Source organism: Brassica rapa, chromosome A03 (genome assembly GCF_000309985.2).
Source record: "Brassica rapa cultivar Chiifu-401-42 chromosome A03, CAAS_Brap_v3.01, whole genome shotgun sequence".
In the NCBI taxonomy this organism is placed as follows: Eukaryota; Viridiplantae; Streptophyta; class Magnoliopsida; order Brassicales; family Brassicaceae; genus Brassica; species Brassica rapa.
In genome coordinates this window covers 35,216,664-35,233,223 of record NC_024797.2, presented here as the reverse complement: position 1 = coordinate 35,233,223, position 16,560 = coordinate 35,216,664, and the positions used below count along the sequence as shown (strand labels likewise).

The window sequence follows — 16,560 nt, the reverse complement described above, 5'->3', positions numbered from 1 at the left end:
CACTAAGTATGTAATCACAAACTCTTATGTACAATAACAATAATATGAATTTAATTTTCAAGACTCCGATACTTTGTTTTGTAAAAAAAAAAAAGTAAGCGACTAAGCTAATATATTCTTTAAAAGTGTGAGAACATTGACAAATATGAAAAAGCATAGATTTTTGTTTTCGTGACAAAGTTAAGAAATTTGTAAAAGTAAGTTTAACATATAAATTTTTGTGACAAATATGAAAAAGCATAGATTTTTGTACAATTTTGACAAAACAACTCAAAACATTGTTCTCTAATGTCTTAATAAAATATTATTTAAGGGTGAAATAATTAAATATAAAAATTCAATAAATTTTGCAATTTATAGACAAAACAATAACACAACAAATTTTGAAACATTTGTTTAACCTATCGATTTCTTTTCATGAGAACCCAACTTAACAAGATAAAAAACCAATTAGATTTACAAATATTTAATTACCATTTTATTCAATTTTGATTAATTTCAAATTGTAATAATGTATCTTTTTGAAGTTACAAAAAAATAATGTTCTTTCTTTATTACACTAGCATTATATATAGATTCTAGGGAAATTGCCACAAATACCACATTCATAGTACCACTTTTCTTGTTTACACTAACCACTTTTACCATCACTTTTAATGAAGGGTAAAATACAATTATACCCTCAGGATTGACTAATCTAGACTTAGGGTTTAGAGTTGAGGGGGTAGGATTTTTGGAATGTAAAATTTATGATTCTAATAAATATATAAATATTTAAAAATATATAAAAAAAATTTAAAAAATAGTTTCAAACATAATTTTCGTTTTTCAAAATTTTTTTTTATAAAAAAGTTCGAATTTGAAAAAGTATAATTCGAAAACATTAAAAAAAAATTACATTTTATTTTTTATTTTTATTTTTTTATTTTTTCTTTTTAACTTTTTTTATATTTTTTTATATTTTTTATTTAAATAATGATTTATTATATATATAAATAACAAGGGCGTAAGAGTCTTTTGCCACTTAATGAAGAAGGTATTTTTGAAAATGTGTCATTAGTGGTGGTAAAAATAAAAAGTGGTACCATAAAAGTGGTAAAGATGTAATTTTCCCTAGATTCTATATACACAAATAAATAAAATATAACAACATAAGTTTGCTTTCCCCGATTCATATTAAAACTTTTTAAGTTATCCACCAAAGAAAATTAATAAAATTCAAATTGTTAGAATACAGTAAATTAATATATAATTTATTTTAAATTAAATTATTTAAAAAGTGTATTTTCATTAAAACAAAATAATAAATAAGTAAAACTGATTTGATGGTAATTTTTAGGATATATATATATCTTAGATACAAAAAACTCTAAAAATTAACAAAAAAAACTGATAAAAGTTAAACAATGATATCACTTGAAAGCTTCTTACACAATATTAATAAAATATTTAAGCAATAATTAGACAAATTTAATTTTTTTTTCCAGCAAAAAGTTTATTATTAATTAGTATCAGTTATTTCAAGATGTTTAAGAAATGATGGACAAAAAAATATGATGGACATAAATGATATATGAACTATGAATAATACTTTGTAAAGCTCACTTAGATAACACATCTGGACATCCATTTCCAGTCCTTTTTTTATTCATAAATTCAATTTCTTCAGAGCAGTTATTCCACAAAGAGATCGTATGAGATAATGTTTCGATATTCAGATTTGTTTCTTGACTGTTAAGAAGATTGATAACTGTAAAAATGTCTCCTTCGAATATGATATGTCTATAACAGAGTCCCCAACATGAGACAAATTTGTTTTAAAAGTAAATAATTTCATTTTTCTTATATTATATAATAAATATATATAATTTACTGATAATAAAAATATAGTTATTCATCTATCACAAAAATCTATGCAAATATGTGAATCAAGTACAACAATCAAACAACATAATGATTTCCACAAAGAAAATTTAAAAAATATATGTATGTTATGCAGTCATATTTTATATTTTTTAAATAATGTAATACAATATTATACTTTTTTTTAGAATTGAGAAATATGTATATCAGTTAGACAAATTAAGCGATAATTAGACAAATTTGATTTTTTTTTTTCCAGCCAAAAATTTATTATTAATTAGCATAAGTTATTTCAAGATTTTTAAGAAAGGATGGATAAAAAAATAGGATGGACATAAATGATATATGAACTATGAATAGTAATTTGTAAAACTGACTTAGATAACACAGCTGCACATCCATTTCCGGTCTTTTTTGATGCCTAAATTCAATTTCTTCAGAGCAGTTATTCCACAAAGAGATCGTATGAGATATTGCTTTGATATTCAGATTTGTTTCTTGACTGTTAAGAAAATTGATAACTGTAAAAATGTCTCCTTCGAATATGATATGTCTATAACCGAGTCTAAAACCAAGTCCCCAACATGAGACAAGTTTGTTTAAAAAGTAAATAATTTCATTTTTCTTATATTATATAATAAATATATATTATTTACTGATAATAAAAATATAGGTATTCATCTATCACAAATATCTATGCAAATATGTGAATCAAGTACAACAATCAAACAACATAATGATTTCCCCAAAAAAACTTAAAAGATATATTTATGTTATGTAGTCTTATTTTATATTCTTTAAATAATGTAATACAATATTGTACATTATTTTTTTAGAATTAAGAAATACATATAAAATCTTATCCGAGCGTAGCGTGGTTAAAAAATCTAGTTGAGATAAACTAAACGATGACGTATGCTTAGAGCTTAAAACGGTGGCGATAAGCGTCTGGAGTTGTTTATATCGTCCCACATCGTTAATGCAAAGAGAGCTCGATGTGTTTATATAACGAAGATTCGAGGGTAGAAGTCACGACCTTACTTGAACAGGATCTGTTCTATAGGCTCGTACCTCTGTTTCCTTGATTTCTAAAGAGACAGGTGATATACCTTGGATTTGATCCGTTTTCATCCATGGTATATAGGTGTTTTACTATATATATATATATATATATATATATATATATATATATGTTTTCTAGGTATGTTTTCAGGTTCAGGTGCATTTCGGAGTAAAGCTATGACTTTGGAGCATTTTGGAGCTTAAAGGACATTTCATCCGAGCTTACCATGTAGAGGTCGACGAGAGGAAGAACAATCGATCGATGCGCATCAGTGCTGTCGATCGACACCAAGAGATGCCTCGATAGATGAAGATTAATATCGATCGATGTCGAGACATTGGACACGCGACATTTTGGATCCAGCGGACTTAAAACCCAAGGCCAAGACAAATTTCGAAAATGCCCTGACGAGTTTTTAACCTAGTAGATTATATACTTCCTAAATGTTTTGACGGCAGGGGGGAGAGCTTTTTGTTACAGTTTTACTTTGAGAGAGAAGAGAGAGTTTTGGAGAGAAGATCATTTGTGATTGGAACTCCTTGTTTTCATTTCTTTTCATCTATACTATGAATTTCTATTTTTTCATTGTTATGAATTGCTTTGCTATGTCTGAGTAGTTCATTTATTAGATCAAGGGTTCAGATAGGTTTGTGGGATTAGCCCCAAACTATAGATCTGCCTTGTTGTGATATTCATGATAGATTTGTATTCATTGCTTGTTTTAGCCTTGCTAACTAGAACTTGATCATAGGATTGCATACTCAAGCACCCTTGTTATCTCATCCTGACATCTATCTATCATATTAGGACTGCTAGAGAGGGCTAACCGCCAATTTAGTATCTTAATAGGGCATATCATACTCGCGCATAGGCCTGGCTAGAACCCGTCGATCGATGTCCTCAACTGACTATCGGTCGACGTAGGCAAAGGTTTATCGTTCGACGTCCCAATAGGACCATCGATCGACACTCTTTCGTTGTCAACATACTAACCGTTGAGACACGAGATCTAGCTTGTTAACCACTGAAACATGCGACAGCTGATCACTGAGTTAAGCGGTTGAGCTCTAACATATCATGCATGCAACAAATAGGCATCTATAGGTATTATAATCTCCAACACCTGAATAGTGGCCATGTATCTAATATCATTTTCAACCAAGTTACATTTTCTATTTACTTCGCTTGTTACTATTGCTATTTCATTTAAACATTTACAACTCGTAGAATTAATAAACACTAGATTTAATTGTTCCCGAGCTCCTTGTGGATTCGATCCCTAAGTACTACATCTGAACCTCTTTTGATGAGAGTAACACTCCTTAGGGTAATTTGAGTGGTATCAAATTTGGCACCGTTGCCGGGGAGCTTTGATCGCCATTAGATTTAGTTTTATTGATTCTTATTCTTTTCTCTACCCTCTTTCTAATATAATCTTTTTCTTGTCTTTTCAGGTGCATGTCTAGTGGTACCAGAAGTAACAAGGAGAAAGACTTTCTGTTCTCAGACGATCCTGCTCATTTGGAACGCACCATCCGTAGAGGTCAACGTTCCACATCGCTCGACGCAACAACTTCCTCGTCGATCGATACTCACAACCAACCGTCGACCGACACCAGACCTTCATCGTCGATCGATCCTAATCGTTCGACAACGATCGATAATACACCGCGTACGTCGATCGATACCGTGTCGTCAAAAATGGTAAACATTATTATTCTAACACAGGACGAGAACGGAAACCTGTATGACCAGGACGGTCATCTGCGTAATGCAACAGGTCACAAAATAGACGCTCAGGGGACTGTAATCTCTGATGCTGATACTACAGGAGCTGCTCAACCTGTAGGCGAGGACGCTCGATCGAAACCACTGGCCGACTACAATCTCCCAGATGAGTACTATTCCAACAGATCAGCCATTCGACTTCCGGAGATCCAGAAGCAGAATTTCGAGCTGAAGCCTCAATACTACACTCTCGTGTCGCAGATACCCTACTTTGGTTACTGCATGAGCATCCTATGGACCATCTAGAACGGTTCGAGGATTTAATCGCTGCTATTCGGATGGAAGGAGTCCCCGAAGATTACCTGCTGTGCAAGCGCTTCAGATACACGCTGAATGGAGAAGCGATGCACTGGCTTAGGCAGCAACCCACGGGATCCTTAACATCCTGGGCCGACATCAAGAATGCTTTCTTACGAAACTTCTTCGATGAGGCGCGCGCTAAAGAACTTCGGAACAAAATTTCCACATTCTCGCAGGAGGATGGAGAGTCCTTCAAAGATGCGTGGATTAGATTTAGGTTCTTCCAGCGAGCCTGTCCACACTACGGATTTAACGAAGTGCAGCTGCTAAGCACCTTCTTCCGAGGTCTCGCCTTACAGTATCAAATGGCTCTTGATACGGCGAGTGAAGGAAACTTCACTACTTGGAATCCGTTAGAAGCTGAGACACTTATCGAAAACCTTGCTAACAGCAGCAGCACCAAAAACACTGACTCTGAACGGAAGAAGTCTGTAGCCTCTATCGGGAAGGAACATATGGACGAAGTAAGAGCTAAGTTAGATGCGGTGCACGAGCTTCTTAGGAAGAAAGTCTGTTTAGCTGAAGGAGAAGTAGCAGATACAGAAGGAGAAGAAAATGTGAACTACATCGGAGGTACCGGATTCCAGAAATTTGGAAACCAGGGCGGAAACAAAAACTTCTTTGAAAATGGTCAAAGAAGTAGCCAGAGTTCACAATTTCAAAAACCCTTCAACAACAGCAAAAGCTACTCAAACTCCTACTACCAGAATCCACCACCCCAGACTCAGGAAAGCAAGATCGAAGAAATGCTTGATCGAGTACTGTTGGGACAACAACAAATCACCGTGGATTTCAACGGTAAAATAGACTCCGCCTACAACAATCTGAACACCAAAATCGAGACCTTAGGGACTCAGGTGAGAAAACTTGAAACGCAAGTAATTCAGACTGGCGAGACTATAAAGAGGCAAGAAGCTTTCGCTAGAGAGGCAGGAGCTGATAAAGGCAAGTGGTGAGACATGAAAAGCTTGAGGAAGGAGACTTCGAAATCGAAAGCTCCATGAGTCTCGGCGGATCCCAATGGTGTCGACCGATGTTGATGAACTTGCATCGATCGACAGACCATGACGAAGATCGATGGACGGATTACTCCACTCATCGATCGACGTCGTCCGCTGAATCGACTGAATGCAATGCGGTTCGAATTCTAACTCATGAGGAATTCGCAGCTAAGCATCCTCACCCACCCTCCCCTTTCTATGATAAAATCGATCGATCGGTTGAGCCAACCATCGATCGACAGAGTGAGTCCAACGTCGATCGTCACAACACACCTCCCATCGATCGACAGACACCTCTGACATACCGAGTGCGGTTACTCTCAATCGATAATGACTATATCAACGCTCTCAGACCACCACCTAAACCATTAGCTAACCCACACGAACCAAAACCCAACCCTTTAAATAGTTCACCAGAACCAGTTCAAGAAGATCAGGAAACTGAAGGGAGAAGGTTAAGGAAAAGAAAGGAGAAAATTCCTAAGAACCTTAAGAGGGAAGCTAACGATAAGGAGATGGATGGTTTCACTAAAAGAATCCTCAGAATCCCAATCGAAAAAGCTTTTGATGAAGCTTACTTCACACACCGGTTGTGGATGTTCTTCAGAGAAACAAAGGTAACTGAGGAGGACATTAGGAGAATGTTTCATCAAGTTAGAGAGAAAATGAAACACAGGATCACATTGACGAAGAAGAGTGATCCTGGGAAGTTTGCAATACCATGCGTAGTCAAGGGTGTTGAATTTCCCCATTCAATGTGTGACACAGGAGCATCATTTAGTATCCTCCCTAGGATCATGGCAGACCAGCTTGGTTTGACCATCGAACCTTCAACAGAATCCTTCCCTTTGTGGATCTTTCAGAAAAACGATCAGGAGGTATCATAAGAGATCTGGAGGTACAGATTGGTAATGCCCTTGTCCAGGTAGATTTTCATGTCCTAGACATCGAGCTTAACTGGAACTCTTCACTTTTGCTTGGAAGATCTTTCCTAGCTACAGTAGGAGCTGTATGTGACATGAACAAAAACAAATTGTGTTTGACGCTGATAGACCCCAACATCCACTACGACCCTATCCAACCTAAGAGAAAGGTTATTATTTCTGTGGATTACGGGAAAGAACTTGGCTTCATTGGCGCATGCCATTGTGGAGCAGAGTACGAATCGGAGTACGAAACATAGTACTCAGAATCGATCGACATCCCCATTTTTCCATCGATCGATTCCAATGAGTCAACGGTGACCGATGACCGCAACAACACGTCGTTCGACGTTGATCAGCCGGTTGACCATTTCGCTCCACCTAATCATTGTTACCCACACTTTGCCTTCCAACCTCCAAGCAAGAGAGGACGTGATGATTATTCCATAGGCAGTTGGGCAGACAGTGGTTTCCATGAAAGTTTTGCAGTTGACACTGTAATTACTTCACCTAACGAGGAACATACAGAGGAATACGATGAGGATTATTGGAAGGAACGTGCAATAGAAATGTCTTTGCAGGATGAAAGACTTGAAACACATAAGTTCACCAACACGTTTCCAACATCGTTCGACGAAGTGCACTCCACATCGGTCGATACCCACCCTCGTCCAGCAAAACAACCGCTCACATCGATCGACACCCATACAGGAACATCGATCGATATTCGCGCCGCAGTGAAAATCCAGGAGCAGGAGAATATTCCCTCTCCAACTAGGTTTATAGATACCTATTTAACACGTTTTGCACCCCTGAAACCACCTCCACACACCAGAGCAGACACAGAAGCAGAAAAGATGAACACTCTTCCATCTACATCAACAGGAAAATCCATGAAGAGCAATAATCTCCAGAACACAAGTTCTGCAGAAATTATTCTGCCCTCAATAGATGCATCTGTATCAACATCGATCGATACTACTCTTAACCCTAATCTTTCTATTTCTAAATTGAATGATAATGAAAACATTGATTACGGTTTTCTAACACCTGATGAATTTGGTATTTTCAGGGACCCAGATGGCAACGCACGTGCAATAGATGGAAGGATCTTACAAGTGTCCAGAGAGGACATAACAGATATCCTTCAAGTGGCCAATGGACCTAACAACCTATTCTCACAGCAACGTGGCACTCCAGACGTCATTCAAACCGATCCAAACAAACACGTAGGAGCGCCACAACAGAAATCAACCCAGATCTATCACGCCAACCAAAAGGCCAAGCATCGATCGACGGGACAACTGAGACATCGATCGACAGGATAACACCAACGTCGAACGATAAGGATGACCCAACGTCGATCGACAGACATTATGAATTTGGAGACCGCGCTTTTGACATGTACGGAGCCAGAAAGTTCACTTGGGAACGAAGGGACGAATATGGAGTCTACAGAGATGAGTGTGTACACGCACGAGGCGTAGCTGGTGAGATGATACCTGTCACACAAGACGACATCAGGAAATTACTGGAAAGAGCATCTCTTTTACAAGAGAGCCACATCTGCCTTCCAGAACATGCCACTACTTTCACACTCACAAGACTGGCACCAGAACTCTACACCAAAGATGAAATCAACGAGATGGTGACTGGTATTTGTGAAGCTCAGGAAAGACTGGGAGATTAGCTCAAATCATTGGTAGAAGATATACATCAACCTTTAGATAGAGGCTACAATGAGCTTTTCAGAAGTATGGTAGAAATGAGGACAAAAATTGAGAGTTTACGACATCAACTTGAGAAGGAAGCCACGACCTCAGCATCGATCGACGCACCACATGCACCATCGATCGACGTCAGTCTTCCGACAGTCCAGATCGCTGCAGAACCGCAATGTTCAGCAGAACACAAGGATGAATGGGAAGTCTCATACATCAACACGAGGATAAACGACGTGTACTACCCTCTCAACAACAACGTGGACTTGCTGAGCACTAAAATCGAGCTACTACAGTAAGATCTGGACACCATTCACAAGAAGGACCAGCACCCAGCCACATCGATCGATGTGTGTACCATCACATCGCTCGACGCTAAGATCTCAGCCATGGATAATAGGTTGCAGACTTACGAAATCATGCATGACCGCTTCGTATCACCAATCATGCTAGATATAAATAAATTGTCTAGTCAAATACTTCATGCCTAAAGGGATATTGATAACATTACTAATCAAAATTTTTTGCAGGCAAACTCATCTTCGACCGACAGGCTACGAGGGCCATGGATCGATGGCAAGAATCCTGTGGAGTTACTTCCCTACACAGCAGCAGAGGTTGACAAGATCACATCCAAGATCTACACTGCTATAGACAACATGGAGGAACGACTTGACAAACGCTGCGATGACATCTACTTTCCATTCGACAACAGACTCAGTGGACTAGACAGCCACACAGAATGGCTACAGAAAGAAGTCAAAGCTATTCAGAGGCAACTCGCAGCCCAACACCAGATATCAGCATCGATCGACAGGAAGCGAGCGAAATCACTCGATGGTAAGTCGCCGAGATCGACCGAACACTTAATCGCATCGATCGACGCCGATTCTACACCAGCCGGCGAGCAGCTGATACACAAAACGATAGAGTCAATGCAAAAGGAACTGACAAAATTTTCAGGATACACCTATGACAACATAGGCTGGCACGAGGTCAGCATTGACAACGTTCAAGATAGGCTACAGAACATCTCCAATGTACTTGAGAAGATTGATGACAAATGGACAAGAAATGATGAGGCCACAAGAAGTTTCATTGCATCTTGGTCCAGAATGTGCAGAGATGACGTGGATGCTTGTTTTCCAACAAGCAGCTGTTCCTCCACCAAATAGCCAATCACTACCACAGTCAAGCTAAATGACTATAACCAAGCGCTGAGTGGGAGGCAACCCACTATTAGGTATTTTATTTTAGTTATATTAGCTAGCATTTATTTACTTTTGTTTTATTTCTTTCAGATTTAGGAGACCCAAGTAGGAGGACATTAATATCGACCACCGACGAGACGTCGACATCGCTCGACATAGACAAACACACGACGATCGATGCAACATTTTCCCATCGATCGATATCTAATCCGGTCAGATGTATCTTCCCTACTTGTTATATTTTGTACATCATGAATTGTTCCAGCATAACTTCGGCTGAGTTACACTGGGACAGTGTAATTTAAGTCTGGGGGGAGATTTACTGATATAATTTATTTTATTCTTATATAAAAGGAATTTTAATAAATTATGCTTACCTATTGAAAATAGGGACTATAATCTTATATTGATTTAAACTTGAATATCTAACCAATCTTTAGCACCATTTTAGATTTACTGATTGCAGATAGCACTATAGATGCTAAAGCAGATCAACCTATCAACTACACACTTGCCTTGACCGTATGAAGTAACCAAAGCTGATTTCCAAAACTGAACCTAACATAATCGCTTGTCTTGGGGCTTGGTATACATGGGATTGGATTCTTCAGACAGGTGTGGAAGGTAACACCTTGTGTAGATTATTTAACACATTTTCTCTCTCTAAATTTCGACCCTAGAATAGTTAGTGATTTATATTTAAAATAAAAATAAAAATAAATATAAGATCTATTGTTTACTTAGGATGACTCTGAACAGGACTTGGTGGCTAAAACCATTAAGGCTTGATTCATAAAGTCTCCAATAAAAGAGTTCAAAACGGGACTTGGAGGCGGCAATCTTCAAGGCTCGCTTTCGCAAAGAACTCTTGGATATATGTCAAAAAGAAGTGAACAGAGCTTGGTGGCAACCACCATTAAGTTTTTATTCATGGAAGCCTGTCCAATCTTGGTCACTGATCCTGCAATGGAAGCAGACTTTGACTCAAGAGAGAAAATTAGAGAGAGAGAAACTAGGAACTAACTTTTACCTGCAGCTCCAGATACTTGTCTGAAATCCTTGCATCCTATGATCGATACTCACAAGGTAAAGCATTCACTTTATATTTATGCTAAGAAATGAAGTCAGTAGAGGGATGTCAGACGTGAATTGCTGAGTTGTGTTAGGTTAGAAATGGTTGCTAAGCTAGGATATTGCATAGTGTGCTTCTGTAATTAGGACTTTTTAAATGTTGTTGCAAAATTGTTGAGGAAAAGATTTCTATGGTTTAAAATCTGTAGTCCCTAATATTATCAAACCTCTTTCAGAGAGACTGCCTGTATGTTTTGCTTGAGGACAGGCAAAAGGGTAAGTCTGGGGGAGTTGATATACCTTGGATTTGACCAGTTTTCATCCATGGTATATAAGTGTTTTACTATATATATATATATCTATGTTTTCTACTCTTCTAGGTATGTTTTCAGGTTTAGGTGCATTTCGGAGTAAAGCTATGACTTTGGAGCATTTTGGAGCTTAAAGGACATTTCACCCGAACTGACCATGTAGAGGTCGACGAGAGGAAGAACAATCGATCGATGCGCATCAGTGCTATCGATCGACACCAAGAGATGCCTCGACAGATGAAGATTAATATCGATCGATGTACACTAGTACCATCGATCGATGTCGAGACATTGGACACGCGACATTTTGGATCCAGCAAACTTAAAACCCAAGGCCAAGCCAAATTACGAAAATGCCCTGACGAGTTTTTAACCTAGTAGATTATATACTGCCTAAGTGTTTTGACGGCAGGGGGAAGAGCGTTTTGTTACAGTTTTACTTTGCGAGAGAAGAGAGAGTTTTAGAGAGAAGATCACTTGTGATTGGAACTCCTTGTTTTCATTTCTTTTCATCTATACTATGAATTTTCATTTCTTCATTGTTATGAATTGCTTTGCTATGTCTGAGTAGTTCCTTTATTAGATCCAGGGTTCGGATAGGTTTGCGGGATTAGCCCCAAACTATAGATCTGCCTTGTTGTGATATTCATGATAGATTTGTATTCATTGCTTGTTTTAGCCTTGCTAACTAGAACTTGATCATAGGATTGCATACTCAAGCACCCTTGTTATCCCATCCTGACATCTATCTATTATATTAGGACTGCTAGAGAGGGCTAACCGCCAATTTAGTATCTTAATAGGGCATATCATACTCGCGCATAGGCCTGGCTAGAACCCGTCGATCGATGTCCTCAACTGACTATCGGTCGACGTAGGCAAAGGTTTATCGTTCGACGTCCCAATAGGACCATCGATCGACACTCTTTCGTTGTCAACATTCTAACCGTTGTGACACGAGATCTAGCTTGTTAACCACTGAAACATGCGACAGCTGATCACTGAGTTAAGCGGTTGAGCTCTAACATATCATGCATGCAACAAATAGGCATCTATAGGTATTATAATCTCCAACACCTGAATAGTGGCCCTGCATCTAATATCATTTCCAACCAAGTTACATTTACTATTTACTTCGCTTGTTACTATTGCTATTTCATTTAAACATTTACAACTCTTAGAATTAATAAACACTAGATTTAATTGTTCCCTAGCTCCTTGTGGATTCGATCCCTAAGTACTACATCTGAACCTCTTTTGATGAGAGTAACACTCCTTAGGGTAATTTGAGTGGTATCAACAAATCCTCAAACCTGGTTGATGAATTATGGCCGTGCGATCTGAGTGTGATTAACGGTTCAGAACCTTCTCGGAGGCCCCCACACTAGAGAGGATCGCTATCTGGTTAGGTCTTGAACTTACCTGTGTAGTCGCATAGTTGTCTGACAGGCTTTCGTTTTTGAGGATTTGTTTGGACAATTTGATGATGCCTATGTACTTTGTTTAGAAAAAAAATTGATTATGAAAAAATGTTTGAGATGCTTGGTTTAGAAAGGCTAGTAAATTATCTTCTAACTAGGTTTTAAGCCTTTAATCTTTGATAGAGTTCACAGAAATCAATTATCTGCGTTATTGGTTATAGTAAAGATTTCGGTTATCTTCATTTGCTTTCTTGTTAAATGCAAAGGAGATTAAAGCTGGGGTTTAAAATAATCTTTTATTTTATGGGAAAGGAAATTAACAGTGGTTGTACTTGTATTATAATGTGACTCCAAGAATCTGTTGGCTGGTGATTGATCCATTTGGACATTCTGCAATCCAGGCTTACTTAATAAGCTTCATCTAAACTATTAAAACTGAAATACATTTAATAATCAATTCTAACTTTTTTCTAAATGATTACAAGGATTGCCACTGGCCTTAAATATCATTTAACAACACTACAAGAACTATTTTAATTCAGTTGACGTTCTTAACCAAATATCACAACACGTGTTTCCTTAACCAATTTTAACTTGGTTAAGAATTCAAAAGTTGTCAATGCATCCATAATGCAATAGACTATTAATATAAGTTAAAATTATGATATATTAATTCAACTATATTTCATCTAATGCTAATCAAGCCTGTACTTCAATTATGTACTCGGATCAAGAAATTAAATATTAGATATGTGAAATTTGTATTTGGTTGTATGTAAAAGATCTATCTATTACTATAAAGAACACTATTCTTTCCTTTTCCTGCTGCCACGTCAGAAAATAAGGTAAAGAGATGACAACACGTGTCCTAATTTTTTAAACCGCGCCGCATCATTTAATCCGATCTTTCGTTCATTCGGGCTTTAATTTTGTTGGGCCGTTTATTCTCTTCTTCGAGCCCAAACCACATATATTGGCTTCACCTTGATGAAATGCCGCGTTTCTATCAAAGTTAGGCAGACGATCTTTCATCTTCTTCGCCACAGCCGACATCGAATTTAGGGTTCGCCTTATTCTTTAATCTCTGAGCATCTTCACCATAAAGGAGTGTCAGGAGTATGAGTGAGTTGAATAGTCTAGAAGAATCTATGTATGAATATTCGATTGAGTCGTTACGTCTTTCTTCCACAAATTCTCATTCACTACATCCTCTACTCTCTTTGGTTCTCTGAACCTATAGCTATAAATAGGTGAGTTTGCCTCCACCAAATTTATCATTCCATTGCTCACAATAATATTATTCCAAAAGCTTCTGCATAACAGAATTGCTAATTCATCTCTCCTCATTGCTGATTTGAAAGCTCCGGCGTCGTAGCAATTCCGGTAAGCAAACACCTGATCATCTTCCAATTGCTAGAGTTCTAAATTTTCCAAATTTGGAGATGATTAAAATTATTATGGATTAATCTTAGCAGAGCGTAGCTAGAAGTTTCTTACTGTGTTTATGACTGTGGGGTTTCTTTTCGGTATCGTACGCTGCAAGGTCCGGCGTATCTAAGCAGTTCGAAGTTAAGAAGCATATGAATAGTCTAAATAAACCTGTTGTCAAGAGCGTTCAAGTACGGTAAATCTATTATCTTCTTTTTTTTAAGTATTTTTCTGTTTTGGTTAATTTAGGTGAATATCATAATCTGATGAGTCATGCTTTTCTCTCTCTCTCTCTCTCTCTCTCTCTCTCTCTCTCTCTCTCTCTCTCTCTCTCTCTCTCATGATTTCTATCTGTTGGCTGTGTTTATTTTGTTCTAACTGAACAAACAGTACACATTGTGTCGAGAAAACAAGGTGGGATCTCGAATCCAATAGCCGGTGAAGCTATGGTTCTGTGTTTTAACAGATTTTCGCGAACGCTACCATCCCGCACAAAACGCAGTTCAACTTCTCGGACACGTATCGAGAATGATACTGGAGTATTGGAATCAACGGCAAGCGTCTTCGATTCATAGTTTACAGTCTGCTTCTATGAGATGATCCCGTCCAGGTCCATGATCGTTATTACCAAATCTTTGTTAATCTCTTTTCTTAATTTGTTTCTCTTTGTTGTGTTCCTCTGATTAGATAAATCAGAAAACAAAAAAACAGTTAAAATCTAAAGTTATCATGTTTAAAGAAAATATGGAATATTTTCACAGTTCCGACATGTTAGAAATAACAAAAAACAGTTTGAATAGAAATACATAAAAGTATATGTGAAACTATTTTTATTAATTTAAAATAAATTCCATATAAAATAGTTCACTTTAAGCTTTAATACATGTTAACTGCCTGTCAGATATCGAGTGGAGATGTTCGTTGCTGATGAAACCACTGAGGGCCTGTTCGTCTGTTTCGATGGGGTTATGACAAAACTGCATAGCATTAGAGCTAGGGATGTTAACATGGGTAATTACCTATGGGTTTACCCAAACCCACTAATAATGGGTTGGGATTTTACCCGTCTAAGATTTAGTGGGTCAATCATGGGTATTAATTTTAAAACCCAATTTTTAATTAAATTATATAAAATTTGCAAAAAAAAATTTTCCGTCAAAATCAAAAAAAAAAAAATAGAAAAGTACAGTAAAACTAACAAAATCGGAAAAAACAGAAAAGTAAAACTTTAAAGGTTTTTGTATAACTACAAACTAAGTGAAACTATTAGCACGAAAATCCTTCACCAGAAAATCCCGCCCAGTTTTTTGAATTTTCCCACCCATTTTTTCAAAAAATCGATGCGGAGGCGACGTAGACGTGTATTAAACCCGCCATTTACCTCAGCCAATCTCTCTCTCTACTATTCAATCTCTCTCTAGATTTCTCTCTACAATCGGTCTCTCTTCTTTCTAGATTTTTAGGTTACTCAGAATCATGACTCATCCAGACGAGGACTATAGGCAGATGAAGGCTTGGAAGAGAGACACCAACATGCTTGGCTGCGTGGCGGATGCCGAGTGTGGGATTACGACCAGATGCCCTTGTGGGGGGACAATCATCAACGAGGTGTCTCGGAACCTGAAGTATCCAACCGATTTTGATACTTTACCGGGGAGAAAATACTTCACTTGCAAAAATTATGAGGTAATCTATGTAAAATGCCCAGATTTTTTATTGATACTTTCAGGTTTTGATACATTACCGTTTTACGTCTAGAATGATGGCTTCCATTTCCGTCAACCATGGGTCTTCGGAGTCCAGGAAGAGGTTGAAATGTTAAGGAAGCGCGTGGATGCGATGGCTGCAGAGATTGCTGAACTGAAGTATAATCTAACCCGTCAGAATCCCACCACTCCATGAGATGCGTCCGGTCCATGACATTACTCTACTATCTGTTGTTGTTGTTTGCTTGAGATTATGTTCTTATGTTGTTGTTGTTTGCTTGAGATTCTGATTTACTAAGACTCTTCGTATTTACTAAAGTTTTCCTATTCTCCCTCATTCACGATCTACGAAATATCATAAATTAACGAAGTTACACTAAGTTGAAAGTGAAACTTACTAAAGTTTCCCTATTCTCCCTCTTTCACGATCTACGAAATATCATAAATTCACGAAGTTACACTAAGTTGAAAGTGAAACTTACTAAAGTTTTCCTATTCTCCCTCATTCACGATCTACGAAATATCATAAATTAACGAAGTTACACTAAGTTGAAAGTGAAACTTACTAAAGTTTCCCTATTCTCCCTCTTTCACGATCTACGAAATATCATAAATTCAGGAAGTTACACTAAGTTGAAAGTGAAACTTACTAAAGTTTCCCTATTCTCCCTCTTTCACGATCTACGAAATATCATAAATTCACGAAGTTACACTAAGTTGAAAGTGAAACTTACTAAAGTTTCCCTATTCTCC

The 16,560-nt window shown here is 37.4% G+C and overlaps 1 long non-coding RNA gene and 1 pseudogene across 1 annotated transcript; both read left to right on the top strand.

Annotated features, from left to right (window-relative positions):
• Nucleotides 1–2,894: 2,894 nt before the first annotated feature.
• LOC117133260 lies at nt 2,895–3,001 on the top strand (annotated as a pseudogene).
• A 9,354-nt stretch (nt 3,002–12,355) lies between these two features.
• LOC103848262 lies at nt 12,356–16,144 on the top strand. The gene is made up of 4 exons (XR_004456539.1): nt 12,356–13,923; nt 13,997–14,056; nt 14,149–15,787; nt 15,860–16,144. It is a non-coding gene; the product is annotated as an uncharacterized LOC103848262 (long non-coding RNA).
• Nucleotides 16,145–16,560: the final 416 nt, after the last annotated feature.